This window comes from Triticum urartu, chromosome 7A (assembly GCF_056163025.1).
Source record: "Triticum urartu cultivar PI428250 chromosome 7A, HENAU_Tu73, whole genome shotgun sequence".
Lineage (NCBI taxonomy): Eukaryota > Viridiplantae > Streptophyta > Magnoliopsida > Poales > Poaceae > Triticum > Triticum urartu.
In genome coordinates this window covers 181760211-181774976 of record NC_141879.1, presented here as the reverse complement: position 1 = coordinate 181774976, position 14766 = coordinate 181760211, and positions in this window count along the sequence as shown.

Sequence of the window (14766 nt, the reverse complement as noted above, 5' to 3'; positions counted from 1 at the left end):
CGATCTTCACCAGCACCTCCGCCATATTCACCAACATCTCCATCACCTTCCCCCCTCTATCTACATCGGTCCACTCTCCCGCAACCCGCTGTACCCTCTACTTGAACATGGTGCTTTATGCTTCATATTATTATCCAATGATGTGTTGCCATCCTATGATGTCTGAGTAGATTTTCGTTGTCCTATCGGTGGTTGATGAATTGCTATGATTGATTTAATTTGCTTGTGGTTATGTTGCTATCCTTTGGTGCCCATCATATGAGCGCGCGCGTGGATCACACCATAGGGTTAGTTGTATGTTGATAGGACTATGTATGGGAGGGCAAGAGTGACAGAAGCTTCAACCTAGCATAGAAATTGATGCATACGGGATTGAAGGGGGACCAATATATCTTAATGCTATGGTTGGGTTTTACCTTAATGAACATTAGTAGTTGCGGATGCTTACTAATAGTTTCAATCATAAGTGCATAGAATTCCAAGTCAGGGATGACATGCTAGCAGTGGCCTCTCCCACATAATACTTGCTATCGGTCTAGTAAAGTAGTCAATTGCTTAAGGGACAATTTCGCAACTCCTACCACCACTTTTCCACACTCGCTATATTTACTTTATCGTTTCTTTATTTAAACAGCCCCTACTTTTTATTTACGTACTCTTTATTATCTTGCAAACCTATCCAACAACACCTACAAAGTACTTCTAGTTTCATACTTGTTCTAGGTAAAGCGAACGTCAAGCGTGCGTAGAGTTGTATCGGTGGTTGATAGAACTTGAGGGAATATTTGTTCTACCTTTAGCTCCTCGTTGGGTTTGACACTCTTACTTATCGAAAACTGTTGCGATCCCCTATACTTGTGGGTTATCAAGACCTTTTTCTGGCGCCATTGCCGGGGAGCAATAGCGTGGGGTGAATATTCTCGTGTGTGCTTGTTTGCTTTATCACTAAGTAATTTTTATTTTTTGTTCTTAGTTGTTTTCTACCTTTAGTTATGGGTAGGAAACGCAAAATACCAAAAAAATAGTTGTACCTACTGAACCAATGGTTGAAGAACCAATCAAAATCTATCACATTGCTGAAGCTTATTACTTGGATCATCTTCGATCCCTATGTGCTCGTACTGAAACCCCAACTAGCTTAGTTGAGGGCAAATCCTTAGATGAGCATGCTTGTTATGTGCGACACCGTATATATGAAAAAGGGAAACTATTATGGGGTCAAATTCAACATTTGCAATGCTATGCTTGGAATTTATGTGAAATACATGATTTTACTTGTTGTTCTGAAAACCCTAAGAAATACCTTCCCTATCAATGTGAGTTTAGTGATAATGGAATCGTATCTTCGTATGCTAAGGGTGTTTACAATTACTATGATGTTCAACAAATTGAAGAATTTGTTGCTTTTGAGGGTGCTTATGAAATTGCTTCTTTGATTGAAAAGTATGATGCTACTTTTCACAAATCTGAAAATTTTGCTATACTTAAATATTGCTATGATAATTATGCTTCTAATACCTATGTTAAACAATATATTGAGGAATACTCCGCTGTCCAAGAAGAGACTAATATTTTACAGGAATCTATGGAAAAAGAAGTTGATGACACTGTGAGCTCATTGGATGAAAAAGATGAGGAGGAGAGCGAAGAACAAAAGGAGGAAGAGCGGATTGATCACCCATGCCCACCTTCTAATGAGAGTAACTCTTCAACTCATACATTGTTTAATTCCCCTTCGTGCTTACCAAAGGATGATTGTTATGATGATTGTTATGATCCCTATGATTCTTTTGAAATATCCCTTTTTGATGATGCCTGCTATGCTTATGGCCAAGATGCAAATATGAATTATGCTTATGGAGATGAACTTTCTATAGTTCCTTATGTTAAACATGAAATTGTTGCTATTGCACCCACGCATGATAATCCTATTATCTTTTTGAATTCTCTCGATTATACTATATCGGAGAAGTTTGCACTTATTAAGGATTATATTGATGGGTTGCCTTTTACCATTGCACATGATGATTTTGATAAATATAATATGCATGTGCTTGCTGCTCCTACTTGCAATTATTACGAGAGAGGAACTATATCTCCACCTCTCTATGTTTCCAACATGATAAAATTGCAAGAAACTGTTTATACTATGCATTGGCCTTTACTAGGTGTGCATGAATTGTTCTTTTATGACATGCCGATGCATAGGAAGAGAGTTAGACTTCTTCATTGCTTGATATATGTTGCTTTGTGCTCACTACTAAATTACAAATCATTGTTAATTAAAATTGGCTTTGATATACCTTGGGATCCGGGTGGATTCACTACTTGAGCACTATATGCCTAGCTTAATGGCTTTAAAGGAAGCGCTGCCAGGGAGACAACCCGGAAGTTTTAGAGAGTCATTTATTTATGTTGAGTGCTTTCATATAGTTTAAAAACAACAAAAATAAATAGGGGAACCCAAAACTTTTCAAAAAGGAAAGTGAAAGTGAGAAAGACAAGCACTGTTGAAGTGGGAGAGCTCCTTGAACTTTGTTCATGCTCACAGCAACTTTGTGAATCTTGATTACAGAAACTTTTCAACAAAAGTAATTATCCCCTTGTACAATTCCATTGTATTATAAAAATAATGTGCCAAGGTTTGCCTTTAGGATGTTTACGATGCTTGTTGGTTTGTGCGGTGCAGGACAGAAACTTTGGCTGTAGTGTATGAATTTTAATTTTTTACTGGAATGTCAAATGGTTCTGATTCTTTTTGCACTGTCTTTCTGTACAAATTGTTTATTTTTCCTAATGTTGGAAGAATTTTTCAAGTATCAAAAGTATGGTGAATGTTCAGATTGCTACAGACTGTTCTGTTTTAGACAGATTCTGTTTTTGATGCATAGTTTGCTTGTTTTGATGAAACTATTAATTTATATCAGTGGATTAAGCCATGAAAAAGTTATAATACAGTAGACACAATGCAAAAACAAAATATGAATTGGTTTGCAACAGTACTTATAGTGGTGATTTGCTTTATTATACTAACGGATCTTGCCGAGTTTTCTGTTGAAGTTTTGTGTGGATGAAGTGTTCGATGATTGAGAAGGTCTCGATATGAGAAGAAGGAAGAGAGGCAAGAGCTCAAGCTTGGGGATGCCCGAGGCACCCCAAGTAAATATTCAAGGAGACTCAAGCGTCTAAGCTTGGGGATGCTGGGGAGGCATGCCCTCTTTCTTCAACAAGTATCAGTATGTTTTTGGATTCGTTTCGTTCATGCGATATGTGCAATCTTGGAGCTTCTTTTGCATTTAGTTTTCATTTTTATTTTATGCACCATGCTGGTATGAGATGGTCCTTGGTTGATTTATAGAATGCTTATTGCACTTCACTTATATCTTTTGAGTATGGCTTTATAGAATGCTTCATGTGCTTCGCTTATATCATTTGAAGTTTGGATTGCCTGTTTCTCTTTACATAGCAAACCGCCATTTGGAGAATGATCTTTTGCTTCACTTATATTTGTTAGAGCGCGGGCATATCTTTTGTAGAAAGAATTAAACTCTCTTGGTTCACTTATATCTATTTAGAGAGATGACAGGAATTGGTCATTCACATGGTTAGTCATAAAATCCTACATAAAACTTGTAGATCATTAAATATGATATGTTTGATTCCTTCCAATAGTTTTGCGATATAAAGATGGTGATATTAGAGTCATGCTAGTGGGTAGTTGTGGATTAGTATAAATACTTGTGTTGAGGTTTGTGATTCCTGTAGCATGCATATATGGTGAACCGTTATGTAATGAAGTCGGAGCATGAGGTATTTATTGATTGTCTTTCTTATGAGTGGCGGTCGGGGACGAGCGATGGTCTTTTCCTACCAATCTATCCCCCTAGAAGCATGCGTGTAGTACTTTGTTTCGATGACTAATATTTTTTTGCAATAAGTATGTGAGTTCTTTATGACTAATGTTGAGTCCATGGATTATACGCACTCTCACCCTTCCACCATTGCTAGCCTCTCTAGTATCGCGCAACTTTCGCCGATACCATAAACGCACCATATACCTTCCTCAAAACAGCCACCATACCTACCTATCATGGCATTTCCATAGCCATTCCGAGATATATTGCCATGCAACTTCCATCATCATCATATTCATGACTTGAGCATTCATTGTCATATTGCTTTGCATGAGCATAAGATAGCTAGCATAATGTTTTCATGGATTGTCCATTTTTTGATGTCATTGCTACGCTAGATCATTGCACATCCCGATACACCACCGGAGGCATTCATATAGAGTCATATCTTTGTTCTAGATATCGAGTTGTAATGTCGAGTTGTAAGTAAATAAAAGTGTGATGATCATCATTATTAGAGCATTGCCCTAGTGAGGAAAGGATGATGGAGACTATGATTCCCCCATAAGTCGGGATGAGACTCCGGAATTTACAAAAAATAAAAGAGGCCAAAGAAGTCCAAATAAAAAAAGAGGCCAAAGAAGCCCACCAAAAAAAGAAAAAAAGAAAAAAAACAAAAAAAGAGAAAAAGAGAGAAGGGGCAGTGCTACTATCCTTTTTCCACACTTGTGCTTCAAAGTAGCACCATGTTCTTCATATAGAGAGTCTCTTGAGTTATCACTTTCATATACTAGTGGGAATTTTCATTATAGAACTTGGCTTGTATATTCCGATGATGGGCTTCCTCAAATGCCCGAGGTCTTCATGAGCAAGCAAGTTGGATGCACATCCACTTAGTTTCAGTTGGAGCTTTCATACACTTATAGCTCTAGTGCATCCGTTGCATGGCAATCCCTACTCACTCACATTGATATCTATTGATGGGCATCTTCATAGCCCGTTGATACGCCTAGTTGATGTGAGACTATCTTCTCCTTTTTGTCTTCTCCACCATCATATTCTATTCCACCTATAGTGCTATGTCCATGGCTCACGCTCATGTATTGCGTGAACGTTGAAAAGGTTTGAGAACGTCAAAAGTATGAAACAATTGCTTGGCTTGTCATCGGGGTTGTGCATGATGTGAATATTTTGTATGGTGAAGATGGAGCATAGCCAGACTATATGATTTTGTAGGGATAACTTTCTTTGGCCATGTTATTTTGAAAATACATGATTGCTTTATTAGTATGCTTGAAGTATTATTGTCTTAATGTCAAAGGATAGACTATTGCTTTGAATCACTCGTGTCTTAATATTCATGTCATGATTAGACATATGATCAAGATTATGCTAGGTAGCATTCCACATCAAAAATTATCTTTTTTATCATTTACCTACTCGAGGACGAGCAGGAATTAACCTTGGGGATGCTGATATTTCTCCGTCGTATCTATAATTTTTGATTGTTCCATGCCAATATTATTCAACTTTCATATACTTTTTAGCAACTTTTTATATTATTTTTGGGACTAACATATTGATACAGTGCCCAGTGCCAGTTCCTGTTTGTTGCATGTTTTTGGTTTCGCAGAATATCCATATCAAACAGAGTCCAAACGGGATAAAAACGGACGGAGCTTATTTTTGGAAAATATGAAAAATTCGGAACGAAAGTCAATGCGAACCAGTGCCCGAGGTGGTCACGAGGCAGAGGGGTGCCCCCCTAGGGCGCGCCCCCTACCCTCATGAGCCCACCATAAGGCGGTTGACGCTCTTCTTTTGCCGCAAGAAAGCTAATATTCGGAAAAAAATCATGACGAAGGTTTCAGGCCAATCGGAGTTACGGATCTCCATATATATATACGAAACGGTGAAACAGAGCCAGAGGAGAACGCAGAACCAGAGAGAAACAGAGAGATAGATCCAATCTCAGAGGGGCTCTCGCCCCTCCCATGCCATGGAGGCCAAGGACCAGAGGGGAAACCCTTCTCCCATCTAGGGAGGAGGTCAAGGAAGAAGAGGAAGAAGAGGAAGAAGGGGGCCTCTCCCCCTCTCCTCCGGTGGCGCCGGAACGCCGCCGTGGCCATCATCATCACCGCGATCTTCACCAACACCTCCGCCATCTTCACCAACATCTCCATCACCTTCCCCCCTCTATCTACAGCGGTCAACTCCCCCGCAACCCGCTGTACCCTCTACTTGAACATGGTGCTTTATGCTTCATATTATTATCCAATGATGTGTTGCCATCCTATGATGTCTTTTCGTTGTCCTATCGGTGGTTGATGAATTGCTATGATTGATTTAATTTTCTTGTGGTTATGTTGCTGTCCTTTGGTGCCCATCATATGAGCGCGCGCGTGGATCACACCATAGGGTTAGTTGTATGTTGATAGGACTATGTATTGAAGGGCAAGAGTGACAGAAGCTTCAACCTAGCATAGAAATTGATGCATACGGGATTGAAGGGGGACCAATATATCTTAATGCTATGGTTGGGTTTTACCTTAATGAACATTAGTAGTTGCGGATGCTTGCTAATAGTTCCAATCATAAGTGCATAGAATTCCAAGTCAGGGATGACATGCTAGCAGTGGCCTCTCCCACATAATACTTGCTATCGGTCTAGTAAAGTAGTCAATTGCTTAAGGGACAATTTCGCAACTCCTACCACCACTTTTCCACACTCGCTATATTTACTTTATCGTTTCTTTATTTAAACAGCCCCTACTTTTTATTTACGTACTCTTTATTATCTTGCAAACCTATCCAACAACACCTACAAAGTACTTCTAGTTTCATACTTGTTCTAGGTAAAGCGAGCGTCAAGCGTGCGTAGAGTTGTATCGGTGGTCGATAGAACTTGAGGGAATATTTGTTCTATCTTTAGCTCCTCGTTGGGTTCGACACTCTTACTTATCGAAACTGTTGCGATCCCCTATACTTGTGGGTTATCAGCGAGCTCACATGAGACCAGAGCTTCCCGAAAGTTATCAAGAAGTCGTTGTGGTCGCGCGGCCCCTCCTACCTTCTCATCCCATGACAGGATCTCATTGAAATCCCCCAAGCATAGCCAAGGTCTATTACTCTGATGTTGTTGATCCAGTAGCCTTAGCATTCTCCATGTCTCCACCTTTCGTTCCGTAGCAGATTCCCCATAGATACCCGTCAACCTCCAAACCCCGCCGTCACATTCTTTCACATCCACATCGATATGTCTCCTTCCGTACGATCGCAACGACACATCCACTTCTCTCCGCCAGAATAAAGCCACTCCTCTACTTCTCCCTTCCGAGCTCCAAGCTGTCATGTGTGCCATTCCCAACATCCATCTAAACCTCTCCAGTTCCTCCACCGACATCTTCGTCTCCGCTATGAACAGAACATCAGGCTCCTCCACCCTCCCCAGCTTGAGGAGGCTATGAACTGCCGGGCCATTGACCAAACCCCGGCAGTTCCAGCCGATGAGTTTCATTGTGCCCGGCGGGGCTGCATGGACAGCCCGGCCGATACTACATCAACTGTTGCACCCATCAAGGTGGTGGACTCCTCCCCCATAGCATCACCCTCCTCAATCATCTTCCCCTTCTTCCCATCCTTCTCGTCCTCCTCTGTAACACCCCGGATATGACTTACCCAATATGTACTCCAACTCTTGCCGTTTCCGGCCTTTAGTTATTTTATTTTCTCGGGTTCGGGTTTTTGTCTCCGTGTGTTGTTGTCGTTGTCATGCATCTCATATCATGTCATCATGTGCATTGCATTTGCATATGTGTTCATCTCATACATTCGAGCTTTTTCCCCGTTGTCCGTTTTGCATTCCGGCGCTTCGTTCTCCTCCGGTAGTCATTTCTACCTTTCTTTCGTGTGTGGGGATTAAACATTTCCGGATTGGACCGAGACTTGCCAAGCGGCCTTGGTTTACTACCGGTAGACTGCCTGTCAAGTTTCGTGTCATTTGGACTTCGTTTGATACTCCAACGGTTAACCGAGGGACCGAAAAGGCCTCGTGTGTGTTGCAGCCCAACACCCCTCCATTTTGGCCCAAAACCCACCAAAACCCTCTCCATCATCTAGAGTGTTCGATCACGATCGTGTGGCTGAAAACCGCACCTCATTTGGACTCTCCTAACTCCTCCTATGCCTATTTAAAGACCACTCCCCGAAATTTTCGGGAAACCCTAGATCTCTCTCTCTCCTCGCGCGCCGGACAATTCCACCCCAGCCGACGGACATTGTCCGCCCGATCCGCCGCCGCCCGTGCCCTATCCGCGCCTGCCACGTGGGCATCGCCGCCTTCCTCCGTCGCCGGCCCGGGAGGCCCGAGCCGGGCCCCCGAGGCCCATCCGCCGCCTCGCCGCCCGACTGCTTCTTCCTCCACCCGGCCGGGCCGCTCCTCGCCGCCCTTCGCCCTGGCACCGGCCACCTGCTCCGCCCCGCCGCCTCGACGCCGGCGCGCCGCCGCTCATCGCCGGACGCCGTCTGCGCCGACCCCGGCCATCGCCGGCCCGTGCCGCCCCGGCGAGCTCCACCACCGGATCCGGCCTCTCCTTCCTCAACTCCGACCTCCGGCGAGCTTCCTCCCTCCGGTGAACAGTGATTCCGGCGGACCTCGGGAAACATGCCCCGGATCTCAGATCTGAAATTCAAACCCTAGGGTTGACCTTTTTTCTCCTAAGTCTGCAGATTATTTGCTCCTATTCATCGTGCTATAACTTTGCATCCGTAGCTCCGTTTTGGGCATATAGCATATCAAAATGTTCGTCTCGGAGAGCACATCATTTAATTCCATTGCATAATTTTCATTTGAGTTCATCTTGATGCCCGAAATGCTGTTAGAAGAGTGCTACTTGAGATATTTGCCAGATCTGCTGCTCCATTTAGATATTTGTCATTTTTGCCATGATTATTGTGTGCATGATATGCCCATGAGTTCTACATATGTTTTGTTAAGGGTTTTGCCATCTTTCCATAGGTGCAACCCATGTATTTTTGTGATGTGTGTGGTGTCTAGCACGAGCTTGCAAAGTGAGACACTTGGTAATGCTGATTTCAGGGACTTAGCATTTCCACCAAGTCCTTGAGCTGTTTATCTCATATGGCCATATGTTCATGTTGTTTCCTAGTGATTCGTGCCTCTTTTGAGGATGATCAGTAAGGATGTTCTGTTAATCTTGTAGTGCTCTATCCATCCATGTCTTTGTTTGTATTTATGGAGCACCCTAGCTTGAGTCAATCGAGCTCTACTTTTGTCATTTCGTGAATCTGGGCAGATTGTCTACTTGTTAGCAATTTTGCCGGGGATGTTGTAGTTGATCCGTGCATGCTATGCTATTGTTCTTGCCATGTCTAGCTTGCATTTTGTGTATTCTTGATGGGTGTATGATTAGCTTGTCATGACTTGCTCCGTAGTGAGTGCATCGGGCTCGTAAACATGCCTACTTGATATCTGTTTTCAGCATGTTCCAGTTTTTCACTAAGTCTGAGAACTGATTATGTTTTTGCCATGTTCACATGCTTGCAATTGTATTTTCTGATTCCTTTTGGCTCAAGGTCACTAAGGGACTTTTGTTAAGCTTTTTGAGTAGCTCCATGCCATGCTTTACTTTGCAATGTTCATGTCCTGTAGCATATAGTTTTGTGGCTCCGAAGAGTGCTATCTGATCTGAAATTCCAGATAAGTGTTAATTTCACTAAGTCTGAGATCTGTTTACCATATGCATTTTTGCCATGCTTGTTTGAACCTGTTAATGGGTGAATTGGCCGTAGCTCAATGCTAGACTTTTGTTAAGAATCTTGAATGCATCCCTGCCATGTATTTTGTTGTCATGTTTGGGTGCTGTAGCATGTTCACCTTGTTGCATTTAGATGGCTACTTGCTGTAAATCGCAGAACGTGGTCTTATTTGAATTGCTTGCCATTTCCAAACCGTAACTCCGATTCCGGCGTTCTTTATATCGTTTTCAAGCGATTTCGTCTCATCTTTCCAGTGGCACACTTGGATTTCCAAGTTGAGGCCAGGTTCATGCATTCCTTGTCAAATCTTGCATATGCATCACATATTGCATCCCGTATAGCATACCATCCTTGCATCATATTGTTTGAGCTTTGCACGTGGTTGATTGTGTTCCGTTTGCTTGTTTGTCTAATTTCGGTAGAGCCGGGAGACGAGTTCGCTAACGAGGAGCCCGTTGAGTTTGCTTTCGAGGATCCAGACAACTCTGACAACTTTGCAGGCAAGATGATCATACCCTTGAAATCACTACTATCTTTGCTTTGCTAGATGCTCGCTCTTTTGCTATGCCAATACTATGATGCCTACCACTTGCTTTCAAGCCTCCCAAATTGCCATGTCAAACCTCTAACCCACCATGTCCTAGCAAACCGTTGATTGGCTATGTTACCGCTTTGCTCAGCCCCTCTTATAGCGTTGCTAGTTGCAGGTGAAGATTGGAGACCGTTCCTTGTTGGAACATTTATTTACTTGTTGGGATATCATTATATTGCCATGTTATCTTAATGCATCTATATACTTGGTAAAGGGTGGAAGGCTCGGCCTCTCGCCTAGTGTTTTGTTCCACTCTTGCCGCCCTAGTTTCCGTCATATCGGTGTTATGTTCCCGGATTTTGCGTTCCTTACGCGGTTGGGTTATAATGGGAACCCCTTGATAGTTCGCCTTAATTAAAGCTTTTCCAGCAATGCCCAACCTTGGTTTTACCATTTGCCACCTAGCCTCTTTTTCCCTTGGGTTTCCGGAGCCCGAGGGTCATCTTATTTTAAACCTCCCCCAGGCCAGTGCTCCTCTGAGTGTTGGTCCACCTGTCAGCTGCCGGTGGCCACCAGGGGCAACTCTGGGCTGGCCTACCCGTACCTAGGACAATCTGAGTGTTCCCTAAGAAAAAGATATGTGCAGCTCCTATCGGGATTTGTCGGCACATTCGGGCGGTGTTGCTGGATTTGTTTTAACCTGTCGAAGTGTCTTGAAGAACCGAGATACCGAGTCTGATCGGAACGTCTCGGGAGGAGGTCTATTCCTTCGTTGACCGTGAGAGCTTGTCATGGGCTAAGTTGGGACTCCCCTGCAGGGATTTGAACTTTCGAAAGCCGTGCCCGCGGTTATGGGCAGATGGGAATTTGTTAATGTCCGGTTGTAGATAACTTGAACCTTAACTTAAATAAAATGAATCAACCGTGTGAGTTACCGTGATGGCCTCTTCTCGGCGGAGTCCGGGAAGTGGACACGATGTTGGAGTAATGCTTGCCGCAGGTTTGCCATCTTTAGTTATGCGTTCGCGCTTTGCCTTCTCTTCTCGCTCTCTTTTGCGAATAGGATAGCCACTACATATGCTAGTCGCTTGCTGCAGCTCCACATATTTTACCTTGCCTTACCTATAAGCTTAAATAGTCTTGATCGCGAGGATGCGAGATTGCTGAGTCCCTGTGGCTCATAGATTACTTCCAAACCAGATGCAGGGCCTGATGATTCCGCTCCAGGTGACGCGCTCGAGCTCAAGTGGGAGTTCGACGAGGACTCTCAATGATACTATGTTTCCTTTCCTGATGATCAGTAGTGGTGCCCAGTTGGGGCGATCGGGACCGTGTCGCATGTGGGTTATCTTTTATTTTGGCGCCGTAGTCGGGCCATGAGTGTTTGGTTGATGTAATGTTATTTATGTACCTTGATTGAAGTGGCGAGTGTAAGCCAACTATGTTATCTCCCCTTTATTATTTATATTACATGGGATGTTGTGAAGATTGCCTAACTTGCGACATATGCCTTCAATGCGATTATGCCTCTAAGTCGTGCCTCGACACATGGGAGATATAGTCGCATCGAGGGTGTTACATCCTCATCCGCCCTATCTCTCTTCATCCCGAGCAACACTTCCCTCTCCTTGTTGTTCTCCACCACCGGCCGATCTCTCCCCTTCTTTTTGTAACGCTTCCCTCCTGGGCTTCTATTCGGGCCATCATGCCGCACTTGCTCCTTCGGCTGGTTCTTCAGGCTCTTGTCACTATGCTTTTGAAGTGGGTCTTCCGGCTGAACAACGGTCATATCCGCATCTTTGCTACCCGTCTCCTGTCGCCCATCAGCACTACCTCCCTTCCCTGTCCCCTCCTCCGAAAATTGCACCCTGCCTTCTTCTAGCACAAGCTGCCTTGGGTTACCAGCCTTTTTGGGAGCATTCTGCTGCTTATGAGGGCTAGTAACCTCCTGTCCTCCCTCATTCTTTTCCTTACCACCATCGCTGGACCTGGAATCGCTCTTTCTCCAATTCAGACTATTACTTCCGCTCCCTGATCGCCCTCCTGATCGACTGTATCCATAGCTTCTAGCTCCTCCCCCACTTCTAGCCCCAGTCCTCCAAGCCCCTCCATCCGATACACCTCTCCTTTTCCCCAGATCAGCCTTAAGCCACCTTCCATATTGTTGTTTTTCTCCCTTCTTCACTTTGATTGAGCAGTCTTTATCTCCATGACCTATAACCCCGCAGGTATAGCAAAAATCCGGTAGGTATTCATACTCAAATCTGCACCAGTCCCTGTCATCTTCCTCCTCCTCCCCTGCAGCAACCCCCTTCTCCTTTTGCTTCTCTTTTCCCTGCTTCTCCTCATCCTCCAGCGTGAAGCCACGCATGAGTGGTTTATCTATCCTCATGCGAATCTTAACACACAAGAATCTCCCTATGGCACTGCCATCTGTTCCTGTATCCGCCTCAACAAACTCGCCAATAATGTTGCCAATATCCTCCACGGAGACCACATTCATCATACCCAAGGGCAGGTTATACACTCTAACCCAGATCGGAATGTTACTGAATTCGTAGTCCTCGGGCCTCTTCTTCGAAAAATACTACTCCACCACTATGAGATCTTTACCAAACATCCACGGCCCATCCTCGATCGCCTTCCTCTTCCCAAACTCCTGGTGGAACGTAAACAGAAAATGGTTGACCCCAATCTCCTTGCAGTTGATGCCCTTGATCGGGCACCAGATTTTACCTAGGGTTAAGCAGATGGCGTCCGGATGAATTGGCTTCTCCGACATGACCTTTCCTACCGCCTGCAGCATCCAATCCTTCCCCTTTTCCTTGAGCGCGCATCTGACCTTTACTCCTTTCCTCTCCTCATCCGACAAATTCAGCCCCCTCAACATGCCTGCAACTCCCTCCATCTTCCCGTCTCCTCCTACCCTCCCGCCCCCGCCTCCTCCTAGGGTTAATGGTGGTGTACGACCCCGTGCCCTAGGGAGCACATGGAAGGCTTATGGTGGATGGCAATGATGCAATACGATCGCTGGAACAGGAACACGGGGTCAAAGACCAATCCCGCGAGATCGAGGAACCCTAGTGCATCGGGCACCAGATCACGATCGCCTCACAATCGCCCCCACGATTTCCGGACCAGACGCTAACCGTCACCGCACGGGACAGACAGAGAGACTTCACCAGCACCGCAACAAAACATAATAGTTTGCTGAACACAAGACATCATATAATGTGTTCCAAAAACATTGTGTACTCGATCTATATTTTTCTTACAACTCAGCCTCGGTGACTCCAGGCTTTTCCTGCCGCGGGTTGGGCACTTTGAAGCGGGCGCTTGACGATGTCTTGTGGCATGGACACCGGGGCGGCGGCTCTGGAAGGCGGTTCACATGGTTGGCTCACCGGCGAGCATCATGGCGGTTGTGGTGGCTAGATCTCTTGGTTGTGTGGGCGGGCGACAGTTTGACGATGGGTGGCTCAAGCGCACTATGTCATGGTGCATTGATCCGGATCTGGGAATCTGAACCCGTCACGCTTGTCTTGGAGTCCTCGTGGTGGCACGATGGAGCTGTAGGGCAAAAGCTTCGAACTTTGTCGTCGATGATGGACGTCACTATCTTCTTGAAGACGTTGTTGTGGTACTCCTCTTCGTGTTTGGATTCCGAGTGAACATTGTGGACTTGAGACTGGCAACGCTTTCTGCCGTTCTCCCTTTTGTGTTATCTTTCGGTAACATAGTCCCTACCTTCTGTGTTATCCGATTATCCTGAGAACGGCTTTGTAAGAGGACGACATCACTACATTGTATCATTCGGGCATGATGAGTTGTGGTTAGGGGTGAAATTCCATTCGAACCCAGAGCTAGCTGGTTCTCCCCGAAATGTGTTGATTGTTTCTTCTCATTTTGTTCTAGGATTCTTCTTTTTTGCAAAAAAAAGATATAGTGAGTGATTTCATAAATTTACGTAGTTGCCCAAGAATTCACTATATATTCTTAATACGTAAATCAATAGTTCACACTCAAAGGTAGGGCATTTCCCAGCCTCAGCTACATACATCACTGCACTTCCACTTGACACCTATTTAAATGGCTCATCTCGCCGCTACCTTATACCTTTGTGAGTGAAAAAAACTGTGGTTCTTCTATGTAGGGTATTCCTCCTTTATTCGCAAAAAAGGGCATTCCTCCTTTACTCTCTTAATTAATGCCGAGCTAAGTGACTCTGTGTAGTGTAGTAGAATGAAGACTACGTACACACCGACACTCTCTTATCCCTAAGGCTCTTCGCTAACTCGCTCGCCTACAAAAATGAGTATGCGAGGCTAGGCAAACTCAGCTGCTGACTTTGACTGTGGTAGATTTTCTAGCCTTTTATTTTAGAACCCTTTCTCATGTTCTTTCATCCATCAAGTAGGCGAACCGTCAGGTCCTTAGTAGCGTTGACAAAGAAGAAGAGTCGCTGCAACAAAAAAAGCTAGAATTTCCAATAGTGAGACCAGCTTGACAAGTTACCTTTCCTCTTGATATGAGGTGCGAAGAGAAACATGTACTTTGTTCGATTGTTGCTTTATACCGAGGCTGCCGCCGTTGCCGCCGCGT